This window comes from Apium graveolens, chromosome 10, assembly GCF_009905375.1.
Source record: "Apium graveolens cultivar Ventura chromosome 10, ASM990537v1, whole genome shotgun sequence".
In the NCBI taxonomy this organism is placed as follows: Eukaryota; Viridiplantae; Streptophyta; class Magnoliopsida; order Apiales; family Apiaceae; genus Apium; species Apium graveolens.
In genome coordinates, this window is record NC_133656.1 from 22,161,664 (window position 1) to 22,175,197 (window position 13,534).

A 13,534-nucleotide genomic window follows, 5' to 3' on the forward strand; every position below is an offset into this window, starting at 1 on the left:
AGCTTCTTCCCTTACTAGGAAATCACCTTGTGTTTACCACCTCTCCCGTACAATAGGATCCGTAGTTAGTAACAACAATGGTGTGGTGTAGTGTACATTTTTAGGATCTTTTTCTTCCTCCTTGCTATTTCTCCCCCTTAGTTGAGGAATCCTCCAAACTATTTTTTAAGCTTTTATCTCCCCCTTAAAGAAGGAATGTATGCCGTCGTCTGAAGGAGTTCTCATATTTCACTTGGTTGGAAAAGAAATAACAAGTAGTTTCTCTTTCTACCTCACTGTGAGTGTGTGATTCTGTTTAGTGTACCTCACATGTGTTTCACTCTTCTCTCCACTCGTGTTTACACTCATTCTCACAAGTGTATCACTCTTCTCTCATAGCTCCATAATCCAGCTGTACCTGCAAGGAAAATCACCTTAGCCATCCTTAAAGGAGGTCACAGGTGGTGCAATGGGAGTTCACAAATCCCCATCCTTGTTAAACTCGTCAGATGAATCTGAGTCATAATTTACAAGTTGCTAGTTTCCCTTTTAGGGTTCCAGATTTGAATTCTGGGAAGGTAAACAATGATCCAACGAATTTAGCATAAAGATCAAAGTTCCCTTCTAATGTCTGTGAAGACATTTCCTTGTGACTTATCAGGTAATATCTGAATCATTGTCAACAAGTTGCCGATCTGCGCCTATGTCAGATCCACTATCCGCAGATGCATCCAGGGGATTTAAGCCTGGGGAGGTAGACACTGACCACTGACATATGGCTTTTGGATCAGTATCCTCTCCTAACACCTGTAAAGGCAATTGGTCCACTAACGAACCTTGAACAATCGAATCTGACCTTAAAATGGTCGAAACTCTTGTTTCCGTCAACTCATCCTTTGTGTGTGTAACCTCTCCTTGTGCATCAAGAATTGATTATGTTTGAAGTGGTGACACTACATCGGATACCTTGGCCGACAGGCAAAATTCAATAGACTCACCCTGTTGAGAGAATGAATCTAGTAACTGTTTTTGTGCCTTTTCAGCCATTACATCTTTTTGAGAAGATGTATGGGGGCTAGCAGTTGTCTCGGTTTAAATACTACTCATCTATGTATGAGACAGAGCCACTGGGTTGACTATAGAACCTTCCTTATGTGGTGCACTAGGCACTATCTCCCTCACGCTCATTCATACTATATTTAGTGGTAAGAGAGTGTTGGTTGGTTCTGTTTTTTGTGTTTGTCTTTACAGTCTGGGATAGACGTTGTGGGTTTTCAACCTCATGACTGTCAATGAAAGAAAGTCAATGGAGACTGAACATGTAACACAGAATATATGGTAATAGAGAGAAAATGATTTACAATAGTGATTTCAAAAGATTTTACATGAAATAAGAAATCACTAATGTAGAAAGAAGTTTAATTTTTGTTTTTTAATATGAATGAGTTTTTGATAAAACATTGATCACTTAGGGTAAAGTCTAAGTAATTCTCATTCATGTCAAAAGCTTACAAATATCTGCAACATAATGTTAACAAGATATCATTGACCGATACTTGTCAAGTACTTTAGATACTAATTGTTATGTTGCATAATCAATATACCACTGCACATATAAAACAATATGATTGTGCTTAGTGATAAGAGAGTTATAAATATGACGACTCTACTTATTCATATAAAACTGTAACTGCAGTTAGAGTGTCATACCATGTCCTTGACGATTGCTTGAGCAGTATACTAGCTCATACCAACCTGAAGTGAGATTGTGAAGAAGAAATTGCATAGTCCAATAGATCTGCAGCTGCAAAGTCCATGAACTGTGGTGCATTGACTTCCTCTTTTGACTTACCAACCAGGAGTACACTTGTACACATCTTACTAGAGTACAATTCCAAGTGTAATGTGCAACAGGTGTCTGATATGTCGTAATATTCTCACGTCTCGTCACTGGTGCTATATGTTAGATACTGCTTCCTGATAATAACCTAGCACAATATACAAAATTACAATGATAACATTCCCAGCTTGCAAACAGCCATATCCCTCAGATAAACCTTTGCTGTTATCTCCAAAGGTAACCATGGGGCCAGCTTTCTCAATCCACATTTGATAGCAGGGCTCTATCTCCGGTCATATGTCTTGATGATCCACTGTCAAGAATCCACACTACCGGTTACACCTGTTTAATGCCCTGCACTACAAATGGATTAGACCTTCTTCGGAACCCAAACTTGGTTGGGCCCGGCATACTTGTAGAACTGTCCTTTGTCAGGTAAAACAACATTTTTAATTTTAATTGCCTCAACTTTCTCAATGACTGAACATTTGACCTTGTAAACAACGTTAACAAATTTCTGTTTAAGCTTAGGCACAAATGTCTCCTTTCTAGCCTTAGAAGGACTAGCATTCTTAGACCTATCATGCTTCTTGTTATTCACATGCTAACGAGGAGTAGTCTTATCATTAGACACATGCTTACCATTAAAATAAGCATACATCATATTAAAAGCACAAGACATACAATTAGCAACACCACATGCTTTATGAGAGTGATTAACAGCAGGCAATTTATGCATAGTAGACATGGCATTATTGTTATCCAACTCATGTGTGTCTGAGTTAGTCTCAGTTGCTTTCACAACTTTGACCGGAACTTTCGACTCACTTGACTTGGAAACAATCTTCTCATTAGCATGATCCTCAGCACGTATTTCTTCTTGAATAACAGAAGAGGTCGCATCAAATGGTTCAGCAATTGATGCTTTATAGAGGGGTTCATCAACACCCTTAAGCACATGTGGTACTTCCCTCCCTTTAGCATAGACATGAGGAGGGGAGTTTATGCCTAATTCTCCAATAGCAGCATTGTAATCATATCCTATTCCAGATGTTTGATTAACAGCTTGCTTACTGTAGAACTCTTTAGCCTTCGAACAAGAATTGAAGTAGGCTCTAACCTTAGTCTCAAGACCGGTGATCTTGTCTTTGAGAATAGTTTCGAGTTTTCTATAACAGTCAACTCTATTCTCTAGAAAAGATACCTGTTCTTTTAATTTGTCTTGATTAATATGCACAAGTCTTAATTCATTGACCTCTTTCTCAAGGTCTGTGATCTTTAAACTTAACAGTTCATTATCACGACGTGCACAATCTAAGTTACCTCTTAGATGATAAACCATTTCAGCATCAGAAAGTTTTACCTCTATTCTTGACGATGAAGCTTTTCCATCAATAGCCATAAGAGCAAGATTTCCTTCATCTTCATCTTCACTGTCAGTATCATCCCAGCTTCTTCCCTTTGCCAGATAAGCCCTTTCAGAGTTCTTTCTTACTTGCTTTGGCTTCCTACATTCTGTGGCAAAGTGTCCCAACTCATTGCAGTTATAGCATCTAATGGTGCTTCGATCAACCATCCCTGTTTTGTACCCACCACTGCTGGTGTTAGAGGATGAAGATCCACCTTTCTGGAATTTGTTGTAGTTGGACTTGTACTTAAGCTTGGGATTCCTCCTGAATCTGACATGGGAGAATCTCTTGACAATTTGGGCCATTGATTCATCTTCCAATTGCTCCAGCTCTTCCAAGGAATAAAAATCATCACTTGATTGATTTGTAGTAGGAGGATCATATTCTGCTACTAACTCATTTTCCTCACCCTTGGAAAACTGTACCATTCTTTCTAACTGTTGAGATTGTTGTTGTTGTTGACCTTCAGCTACAAGTGCAGTAGATGTGCTGACCATTCTATCCTTTCTGTAGACTTCCTTCTGTTGAATCTGCTCCAACTCATAGGTTTATAACACTCCATAGAGCCTGTCCAAAGAAATCTCACTCAGATCTCTAGCTTCTCTAATGGCAGTGATTTTATGTTCAAGATGAGCTGGCAGTGTTAAAAGGAACTTTTTATTGACCTCCCTGATGGAATAGTATTTACCATTAATGTTCAGGTTGTTGATCAATGCATTGTACCTCTCAAACACTTCAGTGATTCCTTCTCCTGGATTAGATTTGAAGTATTCGTACTCAGAGGTTAGGATTTATAGTTTGTTCTCCCTAACTTCCTCTGTGCCTTCATTAATAATCTCAATAGTTTCCCAGATATGTTTAGAATCTTTACAATTCATCACATGTCTGTTCATTAGGGGATTAAGGGAATCTACTAAGATTAATTGAAGGCTAGCATCCAGGGAAGCTTCTTCTATTTCAGCAGGAGAGAAGTCCTCAGGATCCTTCACATAAGTTCTCGCTTTGGTGATCACCACATCATTCTCTATTACCTCTGGTTCAATAACCATAGGAATTTTTGGACCCTTCTTCAACACTTGCAAATATTTGGGATTAGCAACCTGTAAAAACAGTAGCATCTTCTTCTTCCACATCACATAATTTTCTTTATCGAAAAGTGGAATTTTAACGGTTCCAACTTTTTGTGTAGTCATTATGAATTTTTGAGTGAATAAAAATTCAAGAAGTGAAAGAAACACAAAAGTCTAGGATCTTGATTTGTACGTTAATCAGAAGGCTCTGATACCAATTGTTAGGTCCCAATGTGTTTGTAGAAGGGGGGTTGAATACAAACGTTACCAAATAATCGAATAAAATGCGGAATAAAAAATGTGAAACAAAATTCAAGTTAAATAAAAATATTATTAAACTTGAAAGGTGTTACAACAACTGTATCGATTACAAGGTATTAATCTCAAATCAATTATCACAAATCTAGAATAAATTCGACATGAACTTTTTCTATTTTTGCAATAATTAGAATCAAATGCTAAACGCGATTTGAGATTAAGTTCTAGGGATTTTGATCCGCTAGATTGTTACACAAGAGCAAGATAAAGATTTCTAGTGGATTGGATTTAACTTTACAATCTAGAAATTTAATCTTGAAGTATGCAGATGAAAAGATGAAATATTTCTTCTTGATTTTCTTTTCTGCCTTGTTTCTTGACTTCTGTGTTCTTAATAATAAGTTGCTTCTTCTCTGCTTCTTTTTAAATCAACAAACGAATAGAATTGACTTGGCATGACAATCCTATAGCTGGCAAGACTTTCGGTGAGACAATTGAATGAACTAGCAAGACAATCTGAATGAACTAGCATGACAATCAGAATGAACTAGCAAGACAATTATCCTCCTAGAGTAACTTTCGGTATGACAATGGAAAATGGCCTAGCATGACAATCGGTATGACAATCCTGATTGTCATGCTAGTTCATTTTCAATTGTCTTGCTGATTTAATGCTTGAATTTAATCCAATTAAACTTCTGAAAATTCCTAAAATTAATTCAGAATTAATTAATCAATTAATTCAATTAATAGATAAATTATTCTTTGCAGATATAATTTATTTTCTTAATTAAATTAGATGAATTAATTAATTAATAGAGAATTAATTCTAGTCTTGAGCAGCAACCATTCTTCTGCAAATCTTCTGAAAATCACTGAAAATTATGAATCAATTCCACCACTTCAACGTTGACACTCGATGTACTGTCTGGTTCATGAGTGACTAACTTCCGTGACGTTTCTTCATGTCTTGACTCTGACACTTTGATTTTCTTCAGATTAAATCCTTGTAATTAATTGATACTCTGACGAGATCTCTGTCACTTGATTAAATCCACGATCTTGACTTATATCACTGAGGCATGATCAATTTCTTGAACTTCTTCCAGTGAATTAATTCCTCAAGTCTGTAGATGAACCTTGTCTCTGAATCCTTTGACAGATATTACTTTGCGAGATCTCTCTGATGGTAGTTCCACTATTTACTTATTACATTCTTATTTGAGTTGAGTTGAATCCTCGAATATACAAATAGGCTATGACATATGACTTACAGGTGGAGATGGTGTGGCCCTCACATATGATCACAGGCCTTCGAGGGAGGACGTGAAAAACAAAATTATGGCACTTGTAAGCTTTTAATCGCCTTAACTTCTCAGTTTTATCATCCTTTGCTGTAGCTGGTTAAACTCATGAAAATGTTTACATGTTTATGCAGGGTGGATATGTAGATTGTAACCGCGCAGGGGTTTAGCGAATTATTGGATCTTTGGCTGTGTCTAGAGGAATTGGAGATGAGCACCTAAAGCAATGGGTGACAGCTAAACCTGAAATAAAGGTTCTTGTAATTGAACCTGATTTTGAGTTCCTGATACTTGCTTCTGATGCTAATCACTTAATTATTAAGTGTCATCAAATTTCTTTTTACTTGGCTTCTGTCATTATTGAGTTCCTACACAGGTAAACCCGATTTGATTGTCTTCTATACTTGGCATCATTAGCTGGTTTTGTTTGTATCAATTCAAATGAATAACATATACCGGAGGCTCTTTATTGTGTTTGCAACTATGCATACAGAAATATGATAAAAATACTAAGTAACAATACCAATATATATATATATATTTGGCATCTCTGTAGTCTTTGCCCAAATTTGTTATGTTTTTTCCTAGAGGGGGAACAGGGAGGGGCCGGGAATGATATTACAGTTACTCAGTATGTTATAATGTTCTGCACTTCTCTGCTAATATGTTGTGGGTTCTTTTTCAGTCATCTGTTTCTAAAATGTTAATGCATGTTTGATTCAATTGATTGTTAGTAATTTGGTGCAAACAATTTGATTAAACTATTCAAAGTTAACGGGGGAATAGATAAAATAAACATTGATGCATTTGGTCATTTCCCTTTGGCCTTTCATGGTTGTAGCAGAAGTCCCTCCTTTTTTGCTTTTTTTGAGATCAATAGTTTGGTAAATACTATTAGAAAGTTTATTACTATTTACACATTTCTTTGTAAGTCAGTAAACATATATTGAACTAGTTTCCTTTACAATTGCACAGCATAATATACAACTAAGAGATTGCCTACACTAAAGAGAAAGACAACATAGTCAATAATCAGTTAGTTTTGTTTGGGTTTTCCTTTATGATTATGTTAGGATTGGGGGAGGTCATGGAATGAGAGATGGGAGAGCGTGGATATATTACTAAGGCTGGTTAATAAAATAGACCAATTAGTAGAGTTAACATTGATTTTATTTGCTATTTCCTCTTGAACATTTGGAGTGACCATAATGTTTAAGATCTCCTTCGTAGGTAGGCACTTCTTGAATAAAGCTTGTTAAAAAACCATTAATAATTCCTGCTTACGTAAAGATCAAAGCTTGTTGCGGGAAAATAAACGATCAACTGTGTCAACTAGATAATAACACTTGAGCCATATATTAACAAAACACTAACTACTTCTAATAAACTTAAATGTCCAGGAGTTTTGTTTTGTTGGTATAAGGATCTCAAATTCCATTATCTGTAATTAATATGATATAGATAGAGACTACGAGTTCCACCACTTTTGTAATTATAGAAGATATATGCTTTTGTGTTATATAACAAATTGAAATTAAAATTGTTTTAATAAAACTTACCACCTGACACTAACTATACCTTTAAAATTTCACATCAGTCTGATACGAAAAATCAGAAGTGTGCTTTATCATTTTAAATTTATAAATATCATTTATAATAGCAGTATATATATTTATATAATTCTGTCTTTTAGATTCCTTTTGAACTTCACATTCAAAGTACTGCAATTACTTATGAGTCATCACAATAACTGAAAACAACATTAAGCACAAGTAGTTTTTCTAAGGTAAAACAAGTGGATTTTAAGGTAAAACACTATTTGCTCTTTAGGTTCACCACACACATCAACACTAGTTTATGTCCCCATGTCTACTAGTAAGCTTTTCCGTTATGTATTTGTAGCATTACTTGTGGTGTTCTATAACATTTAATTGTAAAATTAATTTTTTTCATTTGAAAAGAAATTGCATTTTTTGTATGATTCATATTATATAAGACACAGAACAACACATGAGTTGTCAGGCCTTCTTCTTTTTGATTCAGTGTCAGGCCTACTACAAGTTCATCATAGTTATTAATAGATAATAACAAGTAGGTTGGAGAAAGGACTTGCCAAGTAGGTAGCCTCTTCTAAATTAAATAAGTTTTGTGTGTGATTCTTACTCGTTTTTCTTTTAGTATATTTTAATATAATTTGCGTAGCTAGCATCTATTACAAAATCCTTGTTTCTCCTTTCTATGTACAAAATGCATTTATGTATTAATTCTTATGCAATTTGGTGTGACTTGTGTACAGGAGTAAGGAATGGTGAATGAGGGAGAACAAGTAGCTCTCTGGTAATTATTTTTTATCCAGATCAGGAAAGTGTAGAAAAGCAAAAAGTGCTTCTCTGCCTGGTTATTTTGTATAATTTCATATCAAAGGATAGTCCACGAGTAGTTTTTTCCAATCTAAGGATAGCTTGGATTTTATGTTGTAGTTATTGGAGTTAGAGATGAGACTCTTATGTAGTGGTATGATTTGGAGAACTGAGACTGTTATTTAATAGTTTGGTTTGAAAAATTGAGACTCATGTATGCAAATTTGATTTTTTATTAATTATATATGGGATTTATACATCTAACTATTTTAGTGTAATATATGTTTACATATAGTTTTATATTACATATGCTAGTGTTGCTTAATTACAAAAAATTGGTGTTACAATAGATAAAACAGAATGTTACAATAGGCTGTGGGACCCTACCTTGTGGGTCCCACTTATGCAGTCTTGATCAAGCTATTGTATTACTCATTTTGTGTTACATTTGGGCCTGCTAGTGTTACAGTAGGTGCCTATTGTAACGTTTTCCTCTCTGTTACAATAGATCAGTGAAGTGTTACATTAGGGTGTCTATTGTAATGCTCGTATACGTAACGCCCCCTATTGTTACAATAGACCTATTGTAACGCTTTTGGGGCCTATTGTAACACAATTTAGGCATTACAATAGCTCACTTATGGCGTAGTGTTAAAATGCGATTATATGAATCAATCAGTAATCTGGATAGTCAGATTATATTTCTTCCGTGTTATTGTTAAAACTTGTTTTATGTTTGTCCGCGCTTATTATCTGTGTTTTCGGGGATTATATTAAATTTTGAAATTATTTTGGTTTCCGAAAAATTATCAGATCGGGACCCGACGTGGACGTAAAAGCCCACAAAATCTGTACATCTAATTTTATAAAATCAAGGACTCTTCTGATAGTTCGTGTTTTCATATTTTTGAAATGTGCACAATTTTCAGGAATTTTGACATAAATATTGTATTTATCTATAATGTATCTTTTTACAGCTTTTCCTTGTAAATTATTATTTTCCGGGCTTGTAAATTAAATTAAACGAGAAAAAAGGTACCGCTTTGAGATTTATCGGGATCATTTGTGTAAATATAAATAAGCCTTGTATTTATCTTATTTTCAGTCAGTCTTTATCCTGCAAACATATATATATATATCACCGTTCTTTCATTTTATTTTATGTTTCTAGTTTTCAAAATACTGAAATCAAAGAATCAATCGTTCTGGTCAATACAAGAAGCCGTTGATTGTGTTCTTGATACCGTTGCGAAGCTTGTATCAAGACAATCAATTTCATATACAAATCTTCGATTAAGGTTGATTATTTATTAATTTCAATTTTTTAAATTTTTGGTTTAAATTCATTTTTGTTTGTTTAGTGGTTGTTTGATGTTTTTGATGATTAATTATTGTTCCTGAGGTCTCAGGGATCATTTTCATATATTATTTGTATGATTTTGATTTTGTTTTGATATAAACCGAGTTTTGGTTTTATGTCGGATTTTTTAAATCGAATTTCTGGATTTGTTCTTGGTTATGTGATGATTATAAGACTGTGAATAGATTACTGGTATTAGTAGCTTCATTTTGATAGGTAATACATAGATTTTGGTGGAGAATTAAAGTTAATTGGATTTTGCCGTTTTTTTGCCGGATTTTGATTTGAATTCATCGGACAAGACAAATTAACGATTGATTGTGGTTGTTATGGTAGCATAATTGTTACTGGAAGCACAGGGAATCTATTGTGATAGAAAACGAGGCAGAACGATACTGTAAGGGGCCGTTTTTGGCTCGCCGGAAGTCCGGTAAGTGGTCGGAGATTCGACCAGAATCTGGAAATTCCAGAAACCAACGAATCTCCGGTCACCTTCTTCCTTTTTCCGGCGAGAACCCCCCCGTAACCACCATTTGATCTCCCCAGCCCTGTACTCCAATTCTAAAAAGGGCTTCTGAAGTTTTCTTTTTATTTTTAATTCTAAAATTCAGTTTTTAATTTCTAAAAATTATTTTAATTTCAAAATTTAATTTGGTTAGTTATTTTAATAATTAACTGAATTATTTTAAATTCTCAAAAATTACTTTTTTTATTATTTTCAAAAATTCAGATTTGTTTTAATTATTTATAATTTATTTTAAATGATTATTTATGATTTAATTAATTGATTAATTCATTTAATCAATTCATTTTATTTATAAATAGTTGAATAAAGTATAATTATTCATAATTAAGCCAAATAATTCCTAAAATTATTTTGAGCTTTTTAAAATTATTTTTGAGTATTTAAAAATCAATTAATATCAATATTAATTGATTTATTCTTATTTTAATCATAATAAATAAACCGTTCATCCGTTTAATACGAAACGAACAGGTCTAGACTCAGAAAAATATTCTGCTTCCATTAAAAATACTTTCGAGATCCAAATCCTTTTTTTATCGAAAGTTCATTTGTTTTACGAGTCGTTTTGAGTCGAATACTTATCGAAACATTCTTATTTTGACCCGATTTCAGTTTTAAAAACACCAAGACCTATCATTTATCGATCTGACTTATATGTTATGTGAATAATATGATTACGTGCTATGTGATATGTATGCTATCTATTTACAACTTTCGATGCCATTATTAGATAAACGATCGGGTAGACACTGAGACGTATAAACGTCATTCGAGTTTTGTCTGGTTTATTAAAAAAAATGTATTTGATTTATGGAATCAAGTCCAGGAGGGCAGAAAGGGTTATAAAAGGTTAAGTTTAGTCTTTTCATACCAGGAAAGTACCCCTGTCCTGTTCTAATTTCAGAATAGACAAATGTTATATACTTGAGAATGATATTGCTATTAGGTTAATCCTCTTGATACAGTACTTTTGAATACGCTTAGATTGTTGAGACATATAATTTTAGTAATTGTTCTACTAAAATATTGATCTTAATCCTAATAGATAGTGAATAACTACGCTATCTCATTTTACTCTATATAGTGAAACATGATATTGATATTTAGCGAATAACTAATCTTACTAGTTATCTCGCCATTAGTTGTTGAGATTACTCGGGATCATGAGAAATGGGGAATAGATTATGGTAGGATATCGATCTATTCGATTCCTTTATGAAAGAAAAATATGTTGATTGGAAGATGCGTAAGTAACCCGGGCGGACAGTCCAGCATTAGGGCTTTGTGTTAACTGAAATATGTTAATATAATTTTGTCCTTGGCCATAGTGTGCCTTTTTATTTAAAGTACATATCGGTTGTAGCCGGTATGTAGCTTTTGTTTGAGTACTCGTGTTTGGGATATGAATTCTACGAATCATGATCCAGCTCTATCATAGTGGCTGATCAACCTGTGGTAGTGCATCCGCCAGAATATTGTGATTCCCTATCTAAAACTTATTGCTTACTATTTTATAAGCTTACTGTTAGATTCAGTTATTATTCAAATATCATTGATTATTTGTTGTTTTTTATCAGCATAATACTCTTCTTATCTTTTTTGAGCACATATTTATATTGCTTGCTGATCATTTCATAGCTCATACTTGTTTTATTGTGCTGATATTTCAGAGAGGGCTTGAGATGCCTCGTTTGTTGCACACTGCTAGGAAGAGGGTGCCTCTGGTACATCCTCAGGTCTTTAGGTTTCAGGTTCCCCAACAGCAGAAGGTAGGATCTGGGAGTTGGTGTAGTTTATAAATTAGTTTGTAGTGTAATAATAACAATGAACTGGTTTTTAAAACTTATTAGACTTTTGAGGATTATTATAACTTCATGTGGAGGTTTTCCTAATCAGGTTTGTAGTTGTAATAACTAATAATTTGTTTTAGTGTCTATTTCATATTATAACATGTGCTCGATCCTTATGCATGCAGGGGTCATAAATAGTATTTTAATTCCGCTGTGTATATTATTTTATAGTTTATCAGTTAGTGACCCCCAAATCTAGACCCCCGATTTAGAGGACGTCACATCAAAGAAGCTTTAAATAATAAGTGTTACAAGTTTGTAAGGATTTAAATGGTGTGAATCAAATTGGAAATGACATCTCCTTGTCAAATCAAGCTTTCAATAAGCGCTGAGATTATTTTGCAAGAGATCCGCACTGTTGTAAAAAATGAAGAGATTTAATTTCAATCTGAATATATTGATTATATAGAGTGGTAGGCTGTAGAGAGAAGCTGACTACGTGGCTGCACCAGGACCATACATTTAAATTGATACAACTTGCATTTCCAAGTTACTTGCATCCTTAAATATTTGTTTTCCATTTACTGGCGACTAGTAAATCACTGGGAGTTTTCCTTAGTCATTTTTTAATTTAACACATTACTTGCAACTCCATTTAGTAATAGGAAAACAATTGCCTTGGATTTATTTTGTTTCTTGTGACTACAAGAGAACCACTTAGTTGCGACTCGGAGAAGTAGAAGTAGTACACTTGCATTCGTTTTCACAGGGTTACTTGCGACCATGGAAGTAAGGAGAATTTACTGGCGACTTATATTACCCTACAAAGCACTTAGAAATATCAGCAATTGTGACAAGAATTACAAGGAAACTTACTTGCGATTACAAAGGAGTTTCATAGGCTCCCGTGTTACTTGCATGTTATAGAAACTTAGCTTCCTTTTTCTTTTTTAACGCACTAACTTCAACTATTTCTCATTCACGCAGATTATTCACGTGGGCCCCTATTTGTACAAGAATCTCCCGAATGTTGTTTGTTATTCATGAGTGATATGCACGCGGCTGAACAACTAAGAAGACAGGAGAATTTGCACGCACATTGTGCATGTCACGGGGAAATGAAACCAAAGGCAACAGGAGAGTGTGTTACACGCGTTGTGCCTTTGCGTTGAAAAACCGAAAATAGAACCTGCCATTCTTTGATGTGCAACCTGTGTTCCTGATTTCTTTTGTTGAATAAATAACCCACCAAACCTGCCAAATCCTTTGATTATACAAACTTGGTTTCTTTTCTTATAGAACGTAACGTAACTGACACAACCGCATGCATGCTGAGAAATCTGGCTGGTTTCCTTTATTAATCACCGAGTGTATTTGTTTGGATGGCAGCTTCTAAAATTAATTTGTTAAATTAGGATAAAATAAAACAATTGTTGATTTTAAGTTAAATAAATAAATGAATTTGATTTCATTTATTCGTTTAAATAAAAAATCAAATTACTTTTTTTATTCAAACTCAATTGTTGATGTAAAATTAAATAAATAAATGAATTGATTTTCATTTATTCATTTAATAAAAAATCAGCCATTGATTAAACAAATTCTGTAAATCCTCGGGCTGTAGTCCTCTGTATCTTC

General features: G+C 34.1%; 1 long non-coding RNA gene across 1 annotated transcript; it reads left to right on the forward strand.

Moving 5' to 3' along the window:
* The first annotated feature begins 9,397 nt into the window (after window positions 1-9,397).
* LOC141689812 (uncharacterized) lies at window positions 9,398-13,203 on the forward strand. The gene is made up of 3 exons (XR_012562523.1): window positions 9,398-9,518; window positions 11,777-11,875; window positions 12,884-13,203. It is a non-coding gene; the product is annotated as an uncharacterized LOC141689812 (long non-coding RNA).
* The last annotated feature ends 331 nt before the right edge of the window (window positions 13,204-13,534 follow it).